Here is a 12729-nt window from a genome sequence, read left to right on the forward strand (position 1 = left end):
GTCATGCCACTTTCAAACCTGAAAAGGAGGAGCGGGGAGGGAACCACCATCTCCAGTCCATGTGTGCTCCCTGCAATTCCATTTCTGGGAGAGTTTTATTAAGACAGTTTTGCTCTCTTTTCAAACTCACCCCACTGTCTAAACATACCCCCAAACCCACCACCAGTAACCTGTTTCACAAGCTGAGCATGCTGAGACTCTAAAGGCCTTGGGAGCGGGACTTCTCTAACACCAGCTTTTAAAGAGGAATAATTGGGCTATAGCTCCACAACAGACGGCTGCTTGGCCAGAAGATGGTCCAAAGCAGGCCCAGTCCTTGGGATCACCATATAAAAGGGGATCAAGCAGTAGAGCTGGGAGAGACAACTCCACCTGACACCCTGCTCTTTGGAATAGACAGACCAGCAACCGAGCTCGGTACATCTAGGACAACTCTGACCTCCTCTTAGAACCACACACAGGAAACTATCATTGGAACACAGAGCTGTTTTTCCTGAGCTTCTCTCTTCCCAAACCAGGATGAGATGGTGAAGAGGGAGCTGGCATGCAAGCTCCACAACGCAGTCAGGGGTGTTGCTGGGCCTGGACTCACTGGGTGTTGGACCCAAATCTATTTCCTAAAAACCTGGATCTCTTCCCCAGAGCCCTCAGTGTCTGTTGATGCCACAGGAAGTTTTTTTTCCTCCATTTAATTGCCATGCAAGGGGCAATTTTCAAGGGGAATTGCTGCTGGGGAAGGAAAAGTTAACCCCCCCCCTTCTCACATGCTGCAAATCCCCCTCCTCCCCTGAATGGCAATTAAACTTAGAAAAAAAGTTTTCAGAGAATAGTAGGGTTGGAAGGGGCCTAGAAGGCCATTGGGTCCAACCCCCTGCTCAATGCAGGAAGCTAAGTCAAAGCATCGCTGACAGATGTCTGTCCAGCCTCATCTTGAATGCCTCCAGTGTGGGAGAGCCCACCGCCTCCCTAGGGAATTGGTTCCATTGTTGTATTGCTCTAACATCAGGACGTTTCTCCTGATGTTCAGCCGGAATCTGGCTTCCTGTAACTTGAGCCCATTAATCCGTGTCCTGCATTCTGGGATGGAGAAGAGATCCTGGCCTTCCTCTCTGGGACAGCCTTTCAAGGACTTGAGGAGTGCTACCCTATCTCCCCTCAGTCTTCTCTTCTCAAGCCTAAACATGCCCAGTTCTTTCAGTCTCTCTTCATAGGGCTTTGATAAGAGTGGTAGGAGGACATGCTAGAGAGAGCATCTTCCATTCCATTCCTGTGGAATGGAAGATGCCCAGTTCTTTCAATCTCTTCCAAGGGCTTTGTTTCCAGTCCCCTGATCATTTTCGTTGCCCTGTTCTGAACCCTCTCCAGTTTGTCTGCATCCTTCTTAAAGTATGGTGCCCAGAACTGGACATGGTACTCAGGATGAGGCCTAACCAGTACTGAGTAGAGGGGAACTAGTACTTCACAGGACTTGGATGCTATACTTCTATTAATGCAGCCCCAAATAGCATTTTCCATTGGTTTGGGGTGATCTGGGTAAGGTGCAAATTAATTGAATTTATTTGAAATTATTTGGATGACAAATAAACAGAGCCCCTGTTTTGTATGCAGAAAGTCTGAGGTTCCATCCCTGGCAGCATCTGGAAAAAATCCCGCCTGAAACCCCGGAGAGGCACTGCTGCCAACTGAGCTAAATGGACCAAGGATCTGGCTCAGAATAAGGCAGCTTTCAATGTTCCTTCCTAATTGGGGCTTTGGCTCCTATGAAACTTAAATACATCCTGGTAATTATTTCTAAATTTGCATCTCTTCTCTGTATATATAAATGGAAGTGTTTGTCCGTGTGTCACCGATGGACTCGAAAACCATACATCCGACTGTTATGAAACTGTCAGGATTTGTTGTACCTCGGTCTGGGATGGTTTTGGGTATAGTGACAATTTTGTCCACCATCAGATACTCAACGTGCAAATGTGCAAGGGCAAAATCATCAATACAGCTGGGAATGGGGCAAGGGAGCAAGTGGCCCAGGTAACGGAAGAAGGGGGTGGGTGGGTGTGCAGGGGGTGGGTGGGGAGGAGGGAGCCATGGCTGACCAAGAGGGAGGCTCCGCACCGTCTTCAGGAGACGAAGAAGAAAGCACCTGAATGATAATCAGTTTGGATCTGTCTGTGAGCCTGAAGCCTGCCATGCCACATTGTCACTCCGTGGCAGACTTCCTTAGCCAGGAGCGGGTGTTGCAGTCCAGACACTCTGGACCTGGGAGGAAGGAGCCCAAGGGAAGCAGGTATTCGGCCGCCCCCCTACCACTGGGCAGCCCCCCGCAGGGGAATGACGTGGACAGACCCCTCCCTTGCGGGGCTGTGGGGGCCACCATGGCAGGGGCCGTGCCTAGGGGCAGGGCAGGCATAATGTGTCCAACTCTGGCAGCTGTGTAACCTTGCTTGAAGGCTTTGCTGTATCCAACTAAGGACTGATCCAGCCCATGCAAAGCTGGGTCCATGTGCTAGTATAGATATAAATTAGCAAATGCAGATTTGTGTCCTATGGACCTGGGCCCCAACTCTTTTAAATGCTTAGCAACACCCCTGACTCCCAGTGTATTCAGCTGCAGTGCACAGTTTGGAGTGGTTTCCTAAGAGCAGAGGTGGGGAACCTGCATCCCTCCAGATGTTGTTGGATTCCAACAGCTATGCTGGCTGGGGCTAATGGGAGTTGGAGTCCAAAAACAGGAGGCTACAGGTTCCCCACCCCTGCCCAAGGGGAACACCTGCCTCCATCACTTCCTGCTTTCAGATGGATGCCAAAGTATTTTAATTGGCATTTCCATCACTGTGTGTTAATGTGGGGAAATGTTGGTTTTGCCCTGCTAGACCCAAGGGACCACTGGATTCTGCAGGTTCTAGAGCAGCCATGATGGAATGAGATGGATGGCTACTGTGGAACAACCTAGCTCCGTGTAAGCTGCTTGGAATTTTGCTAAATCTTGGCGATAGCCAAAGTGTGACCTTGGCATCTGGCCTGATAAGGACACAGGACTCTTCGCATGTGCTAAGATGCCTAGGGGGAAGCAAGAGGCATCACTGCAGTTGTTGAAATACTTTGGCTGCTTTGGAGGAAGATGTTGATATGGAATGTGCTTACAATGCGATGGAAAGACAATGAATGGAATGAGCACTGGTAACTGGTTCTTCCCTATAAAGATTATGGGCTATGCGGGGTGGAATAACATGTCTTCCCTCATGCTTCATTATCAAATTGACATAAATCTTGAGAATCGATATGATCCCATCTCCGATCCATATAAAACGGGCTTCAGGATCACTTCTAGAAGAGGAGTCCACACTATTGTTTTATCCTCCCATCCACCTCCCTCGCTTTTCCTTGCTTTCTTTCTCCAATGAAGATGAAAGAATCTGTGACTCACCACACTGGATTTGTAGATATTAATTTTACTATCAGAGTGGAATAGCCTAATGATAGTCCATTTATGGGTCGGGGGGACATGTAGGCTTAGGGTTACTACTTGTAGACTGCTTTGATTGTAACCTGCTTTGATTGCTTCGCTAATGGCATTTCAATACCATTCTTATGCCATTCTTAGACCATTTATGTTGGTTTGTTGCTTGGTTTCTTATGACCTCTGACCATTTACGTTTTCTAAATACAGTTACCATGCCTGTCTTCAAGTTAATACTATTTTCTATATGATGATAATATTTTTAGGCATCGTGTGTCAATAAACTCACTGATTAAAATGTCAGAGGCTAAAGCAAGACCAGTGCAAAAGATCACAAACTCAACATGCTGAATTTGGTTATTACTATTCATTGTATCTTTAACATTTTGTGTTATCTTGTATGTCGCTTAAAGAACTGTATTTTATAACATGGCTACTAAATATAACAAATCTATATTAAAAGAGGATGTGTGTCTATCTGTCCTTCCATCCATCAGCACGGTAGCTTCTGAGACCGTCAAACCTAGACACCTGAAACTTGGCACGCACGCTCCGAGCACACTAGGAGTTATTTTGTTTGTAAAGCACATTAATTCTAATTAATTTAAATTTGTCAGTGTGATTGAAACCTGCACTACCAACCTCAGCCACTAGGTTGGCGGACTTCTCTAAACAGCACTTAGCTCTGCAGTCCACGCCGTTCGAAGCCAGGGAGATGGGTGGGCCGAGGGGCATGGTCATTCAGCTGCCCCTTTCTGCCGCTGTGGGGAAGCCCGCTCTCATGGGAATGGAGTGGACAAGCCCTGCCCTCGGGGACTACAGGGAAGCACCGCGGCAGGGGTTGTGCCTAGGGCTGCCAGCGACCATGGGCACAATGCGTCCAACTCTGGCAGCTGCACGTGTGTGCCTGAAGGCTTTGCTGTATCGGACCGAGGGCTATTCCAGCCCATGCAAAGCCGGGTCCATTCAGTAGCAAATAGACAGTCCACGAGAATCCTCTGCTTGGAATAGGGGGACACTGTTCAGCCTATGCATGTCCTGGCCAGTGGGGCGAGGGAGGCTCTTCCTGCCTCAGGATCTTCCCTGCAAGCGCACACGTTGAAGCCACTGTAATAGGAGGTGCTCCTGCTACCACTGGAATGCAGATGCTCTGCGTGGCAGGCAGGCGCTCCTGCTGCCGCCTCAGCAGAAACACCTCGAAGTGGCGCCTCTTTTTAAACACTCGGGGAAGAGCCAATCTCAAAGCCCCCTTTGTTTTTTTATTTAACTTGCCTAAAATGCAGAGGATTTTTTTCTTTTACATTAACCAACTTCACCACCACCCCTTGAATAATTTGTCGTGGCTGGGCATGAGGGAATTCAGAGTGGAAAACCTTCAGGTATGCTAAACCAAAATATTATTTACCATTTACTTGGTAATCCTGCTCTCCACCTTCTAAGGAAAAAATATTGATTTAACAGAACTCAGCAGTTTTGCGGTTCTGCCAGTCCCACCTAAATATAGTTCATGAAAAAGAAACGGATCTTGTCAGGAACAGGGGAGTGGGGAGGAGGTAGAAAAACACACAGACGAACTCCATACCTCCAACTATATTCTATGCAAAAGATCAAACCAGGTGTGAGAGGGTTTTCTTTCCCCAGACAACAGAAGTGCCGCTATTGGGATGCACCTGATCCTTTGTCTAATGACAGGACTTTGCTGTCTCCCCTCAGCCTGAAACTCTAGTGCAGTTGAGTGTAATTGCTTGCAGACTGCATGACCTAGGTTTGCCAAGAACCTGGCCTTCCACCATTCTTGGCTCGCCCCCATCCCAAGTTTGAGCAAAGTGGCAGAACAAGTATTTGAAAACATCACAATCATGGAGAAAGAGTTGGATTATGGAAAGGGTAAGAGCTAGCAACTGCCACATGAGATTTATTATAGCACAAGCTTTCGTAGACTAGAGTTGTGCCAAAATAAATGTGTTAGTCTTTAAGGTGACACAAGACTCTTTTCATTTTGCTGCAATAGACAAACACAGCTATTACTCCGCTGGAAAATGTCCAGGAGATGAAGAGCAGCTTGACCTTCTCCATTGTGGGCTGTTTACTCTAGAGCAATCCTCCTCGGGTACAAAGTTCCAAACTCAGGTATGATGTCAGGACAAGCCACAAGCAACCAGGCCATGACAGCAAGGGCTGCGTTATGTGCAGAAGTGTTGCGGGGGGGATGTAGGCGGGCTGGATCTGAGCATTAGCTAGGTCAAGGGTGGCTCACAGAATGTTGCAAGACAGGCATCCTTGAGTCACAGGACTGAAATGCAAAGCTATGAGGGCAGGACCACTCAGCCCACCTCAAATCACCCTCTATGACAGATTGCAGCAGGCCATAAGCAGGAACAGGGCGGAGCAAATAGTCTCAGCTGCCCCGCAAGTGACCTAAACCACAAGGCACAGGAGAGAGCAAATTCCTCCCACATTGCAAGCATGTGAGAAGAGCCGTGACAGAGCAGGCCAGCGGCTTATCTAGTCCAGCATCCCATTCACACAGGGGCCCACCAGATGCCTCTGAGAAGCCCACCGCGAGACGCGCATGCGACAGCACCCACCCGCTCCGGCGCTTAAGCAGCTGGGGTGCAGAGGCACGCTGCTGGATGCTGACAGCACGACACAGCCACCAGGAGGCCCCGCCCCTGATGGCCTCGTCCTCAGTGAACTGGTCTGATCCCCTTTGGGCCATCCAAACTGGCAGCCATCGCTACATCTTGTGGTAGCGAATTCGATAGCTTGACTATGTGCTGTGTGAAGAAGCCCTTCCTTTTCTCTGTCTTGAATCTCCCACCCATCAGCTTCTTTTCTGCACCTTTTCCACACCTTTTCCACCTCTACAATATATTTCTAGGTGTGGTGACCAGAACTGTACACAGTATGCCAAGTGTGGATACACTGTAGATTTGTATAAGAGCAGTATGATATTGGCAGTTTTATTTTTGATTCCTTTAATGATCCCCAACATGGAATTTGCCTTCAACACATTTGCCTTTTATCCTCAGAAAAGATACCTTATGTAGGAAACATCCATTTCTGCAAGAGCCTCAGGGGACACTCTTTGTTCTCGTGGCATGGAGAGTTTGGAGATAAACTCTATTTATCTTGCATATTTAAAAAACACCACCACCACAGCTCTCCTTAATTTAGGACTGGCTGCATTCAGCTGAGGATAATGCAGCATGAAGTGAGGACTTGCAATGATGCTGACGGCTGATAGGTCTTCATGGATATATCACCATGGACAGAATTTTCATAGCACCTCAGACACAATGCTGCTAAAAGGAGCCAGTTGGGGGCTCTAGGTAACATGTCCAGGGCAAAACGAAGAACTCCAGGAAAACCAGGCTGTGGAGCTGACCTATCGCCGGAGTTGTGAATCACAAAGTGCAGCTCAGGGTGACTCTGTCACTCAGCATTTCCTGAATAACGGCTCTTTTCGCAGATACCTAAAAATCAGCTGCCAAGCAATCAACTGCCTAAGGAAGTGGCGGCTCTCTGTCCCTGGAGGTCTTCAAGCAAAGACTGGACAGCTACCTGCCAGGGATGCTTTAAACTCGATCCCTGCATGGAGCAGGGGGTTGAACTCGATGGCCCCTTACAACTCCAGGGTTCTGTAACTGAACAGAAACAGGCTGGAGGTGCCTTAAGCTCTCTTACCAAACTACTCCTAATTCTAAGCTAGCATTGGTGAGCCACAAAGTGGGTGCGTGCAGTCTCAAAAGAGCATTAACTTCCCTGCAGGTGGTGGGTGCCTCCACCAACAGTAGCAAAAGCAAAACTGGCGGCCACCACAGCAACTGCTAATGGGCCCCAGTAAACGACCAGCCTTGAATCCTCATATCTCTCTGGCCCAGGCCCTAATGCCTTTCACAGGACTGCGAAGTATGATGGTACTGGCCACAGGGGGAAGGGAGCTTATGTTCAGTCCCTGAATTTTTCAGCCAGGCTCAGTGGGAGGGCCCCCATATTTACATTCCTTTCAAATGAGAAAGAAAATACAGTCACAAGGCTGCCTGGGTTGCGGGGCCTTCTTCTGAGTAATCTTTTAGAAAATAAGAGAGGGTTATACATATCGCACATGTTCACAAGACTGGTTTAGCAACACATAATCAAAGAATCCTAAGACTCTCAGCTCTTTCTTCCCTTTTACGGAAAACAAGGTTCTAGTCCTTATGGGTATAAAGACAAAGTTTACTTGAGAACATGTGGGCAGCACAGTGTGATATTTCAGAAGTCACAGCAGGAGCTGAGCAGGTCTTCTAGTGGCAGAGATCCCCTAACCGCATGGATAAGCCACCTGTAGCCCTTGAGACGTCGTCCCTGACGACTGGCCGTGCTGCTGGAGGGGATGGCAACTGGAGCTCAACATCTGAATGGCCACCAGCTGCCCATGCCAGTCACATGAAGGATGTCGCCCAATCTACCGGCATTCTCAAAGACAAATGCAAAGGCATATACTCACACAGAGTCACTCTGACTTAATTTTCTGCAACATAGGGAGAATTCTTGTCATCCTAGCCGAAGTACCAGTATTTCCAGTTTGCTAGCACCTGTAAAAAGTCCCTGCCCATAAGAGAGCAATTATCAAATGGCGAAGTGTCTGGACCAGAGTGCGCTTGCATCAGTTACATTAAGTGTTAACATTACTTCATGCATCTGATGGAAGTGGACCCTAATTTACGAAAGCTTATGTCATAATAAAACTGTAGGTATTTAAGGTGCTATCTCATTGCTTTTGTTGAGACCACCACAGCTAGTACCTTTAAGCAGGGGGGTGTCCTTCCTCCTCTGGCATGGAGAATGCCCAGACATGAACCCCAGGCTGACAGACTTTAGTCCAGGGGCTGATCTGCATGAGGTTTTATCCCACCACTGTAATGCCTGGCTCAGTCACACAGCATACGACATATTCCCCAAACCACTGTTTCTGCCCTTATTTCCTGGATTTCTTCAGACTACTTTGATGAATGTTTATGCTCTATGACAACAGTCTGTGGCATACCTCAGGTAATTTTTTTTATGAGAGCAGTATCAGCGTCAGCATTTCTATATGGCAAGGAGCATCCTACTCCATTTAAAAGTCGGAATGGGTTTGTACTTTACAATGTAGTCTCCTGGGAACAATTCTGTGCCATTGGTCTTGATTTTGTGATGGCAACTAGGCCAGGGGACTCTCTTCCCGTGGTACGCCTGCAGTTCTGCCTGAGCTCTTTTCTGGTCAATGCTGGGAACAAAGACTACCCAGGCTTCAAGACAGGGGCGTTTTGGGTTGAGACTTTGCAGTTTTCCTGATGGCTCAGTTACCACCCCCTGCAGCTGGAACACTAGGCCCTGCCGCAGCCAGGGACAGGAGCCTTCATGGTGCAGAGAAACAGCCAATACGTTTCCTTGGGGTGATGATACACTGGATACATTTTGCTGTTGCACAACAGTCTGAATAGATTCCTCTATTTAGGCTGGGAAAGGGGAATCCCGCAGGTCAGAGTGATTGGGGACCCTGGTTGTTTTGTAACTTGGCTGTGTGCCAGAGCCTTCTCTGACTTCTCTTTGCATGGAAAGGTGCTGCACCTACTCTCACACTTTTTGTGGGTTCACAGAATCATAGAATCACAGAATAGTAGGGTTGGAAGTGGCCTATAGGACCATCGAGTCCAACCCCTGCTCAATGCAGGTGTCCAAGTCCAAGCATCCCTGACAGATGGCTGTCCAGCCTCGTCTTGAACGACTCCAGTGTGGGAGAGCCCCCCACCTCCCCAGGTCATTGGTTCCATTGTCGTATTGCTCTAACAGTCAGGACGTTTCTCCTGATGTCCAGCCGGAATCTGGCTTCCTGTAACTTGAGCCCATTATTCCGTGTCCTGCACTCTGGGATGATCGAGAAGAGATCCTGGCCTTCCTCTCTGCGACAACCTTTCAAGGACTTGAAGAGCGCTATCCTGTCTCCCCTCGGTCTTCTCTTCTCAAGGCTAAACATGCCCAGTTCTTTCTGTCTCTCCTCATAGGGCTTTGATAGAGTGGTAGGAAGACATGCTAGAGAGAGCATCTTCTATTCCATTCCTGTGGTGTTTATGATTTCCCAAGCATTTAAATGGGTGGATCAGAAAGTAAAGACTGCCCTTGCTTGTGAGCTTGATGCAACAACCTGGGCTGCATGAACACAGAGGCCATCTTATCCAGAGTCAAAGCAATAATCTGTCTAGCTCAGTACTGCATACTCTGACAGTTGGCAGAGCTCTTTCCAGAAACGCTACACGTGGTTATTTTAAGTGGGGAACTGAACTTGGACCTTCAAATGCAAAGCATGCACTCTGCAGCAGAGCAAGGGTCGCTCTACGCGCCCACAGAGCCAGTGAGCGTCTCCCCTTCTCCCTCTCTCATTAAAGCCTTTTCTAAGAAAGAGCGAGAGTTTCAGGACATTCCCGTTAAGCCCTGCTGATGCAGGGAAAAGCCTCCAACACCAACGAGGTGAGTAATTTTGGTGATGGACACGGGATTTCCTGAGGATGTGCACGATCAGCAGCAGTGGAGAGGGAGACAAGCTGCGCCAAGGGGGGGAGGGGGGATGGTAAGACAGCAACAGCGGCCACAGCCACGCAGCATTGTCTGGCTGCTTCTCAGGAGAAGGAACCCCTCCACGGAGGGGACAATGGAATGGGCCACAATTCATAAAAGGGACGAAGTGGCTGTACTGTGGAACTGCCTTCAGAGCCTCCTCTGAACCCCCTGCTCAAAGAACACCTCATTCATCACTTCTCAACAGGAGCGGCTCGCTTGCCATGTGGGACAAAAGGAGTAACAATGGCTGGGGTTTGCAGCCAGGCAGCCAGCCGCAAACTGACACATCGGCCCACTGTTCCAGCTCAGTGGGGAAGAAAGGCATCTCTGTATAAATCACACCAACCATCAGGTTTCTCGCTTCCTGTCCACGGGACTTCCCGGCTCCCAGAACACAGCAGCATGAAGGGACTTTTATATGTTTTTTGGAAAAGTGGGAGAAGAAAAAAATGGTTTCTAAAAAAAAGTTAAAGCGTCTCTTTCAGCTAATAATGAACTGAACAGTATATTAAGAAGGAAAACATTCAGCATTAACCTTGGGAGGGAAAGACAGAAAACCTTTTCATAATGCCCTGGCCACAAAACAACAACTGCCAGTTAAGTCAGCTCCATTCCCCAGTTATTGCCAACACAAACTCAGGGGCAGGCCTAGGAGGACATTTGAATCCACCTCCCCCCTTCCCCCCGCCCCAGAAATGAAACCTAAAAAAATATCCAGGACGGCTGGAGGTGCCAGAAGCTTTGCAGCAGCCCTTCAGCCGGCGCCAGAGAGCAAGTGGTCCCCGTTCCGAGCTCCAGACGGGGCAGTGGAACGATGAAGAGAAAGTTGCCCCCACCGCACTTCTCAGCTCGCTTTTGCTAAGGGCCGTTGTCCAGGCAGAATAAGAAACCCTTGCTGCGAGACGGGTCCCCGAGCCATTTTGCTCACAAAATAGCAGCCGTGGATGAGAGAGTGTGACATTTGGGAGGGGCACGCCTCTCCTGGGGGCAAAGTACCAGCTCACCGTGATCAGCCCAGCAACGATTTGGGGTGAGGAACGGGGCTTTCCAGTGTGGAAACTGCTTCACTTGCACTGCCTAGTTGTAATCCGGAGGACAACCCAGTAAAGTCAGCCACTATTCTTATCCCCCATATTACAGATGGAGGAATTGAAGCAGAACAGCTTGCCTGAGGATACTGTGCAGGTCTGTCGAGGGCTACTTGCCATGATGGCTAAATAGACCTGTTCATAGGCAGCCTTCCTCCATCTATCAGCTGCTGGGGGGAAGCGATGGAAGAGGACCGCTGCCCTCGCAACTTGACCGTGAGCTTCTTGAGGGCACCTATCTGGCTGAGGACCGTGAGAAACAGGGATGCGGGACTGCAGGGGTGTCTGGTCCAGTCCAACTTCAGGGCTCCTCTTGGATTCTCTTTTACTTTAACCCACCTGGCCACATTTCCTCTGCAGGCCTCTCGCAACACTGAAGTTGTTGCCAGCTTATGGCACAGCGTGGCTGATGGGAGAGCTGAACTGCAAAAATATTATCTTTATATAGCATCCACAGGGTCATATAAGCAAAATAAAAAAGGAGACATCCCAGCCCCAAAGAACTTACAACTGTAAGGCAAGCACAGTTTGCACATGAATGACATGCAGTTTCAGCTGCACGGAGAACTGAGGAGTTAATCCAAGCAAGGCTTCGAACAAGAGGTCGATTTTGAGCTGGAGACACCAGAGGAGGAGTGGGGAGAGAAGGTAGCGCCACACGAGTGTTCTGGGAGGGAATTCCAAGCACAAGAGGGCAACAAAGGAGGAAGGACTGTCACTGAAGACAACCTCAGGTCTTTGGCGAGCTGACAGTGCTGGAGTTAAGAGGACATGTGTTTGAGGGTGGGGGAGAGGATGACTCAGAAAGGAAAGCAGGGATCTTTGGGTCTCTCCAAGCCTTAATGAGGACATGAAGCCCAGGTGGAATGCAGCCAGCAGGACAGCCTCTCAAGGTTCCCCAACTGAAAGTCCCCACAGCAGAAAAGGAGTAACCCCTTCTGTGCCTCCATTTCAAGGGAAGGACAGCTCTACGCCGCCTTCTGTTGGCCTGTCGCCTCTGGTCGCTCACTTAAGCTTTCTGTGCTGCCAAGGGGATGGACAGCCGCCACTCACTACACCTCCTGAAGCCATCAGATGTGGCTAACAGGCAGGGCATCGAGAAACATGCACGGTCAGGATGGTGCCATGGAAAATGCTGTGTCATGCTGTAGACTTTTGGAAAGAGTTTTCATTTCAAAGAACAAGCTTCTAGTTCTCACACATTATGGAGAAAACCTCAAAGTCACATGCTACATATTCTGCTCAGCACAAAATAATTCCAGTAGCCCAGGATTCCTCAGTCTGCCATGGTTGTGCCCCTTTCCATCACTTTTTTTATCAACCTCCCCGCCCCCCCGCCCCCAAATAATCTTCCAACATTTCTTTCCCCAATCTCTGGAAGTGTTCAGAATGCTATAAATGCAAAAGCAGTTCCTTAAAACTAATTATACATTAAATAATCAAGCTAAACTAGGTGCATTATGGCAGATATATTAGCATATACTAAAACCACACAATTCATCCAAATTATGGGAGACTTCGACCAGTATGTCCTGGGGAAAACAGAGCCTGGATGCTGGCTGAGATTAAAGCAGGGGATCCACGAGGAGAAGTGGAGAG

The sequence above is a fragment of the Heloderma suspectum genome, chromosome 16, assembly GCF_057233095.1.
Source record: "Heloderma suspectum isolate Gila_16-S chromosome 16, 16-S_ref, whole genome shotgun sequence".
NCBI classification, from domain to species: Eukaryota; Metazoa; Chordata; class Lepidosauria; order Squamata; family Helodermatidae; genus Heloderma; species Heloderma suspectum.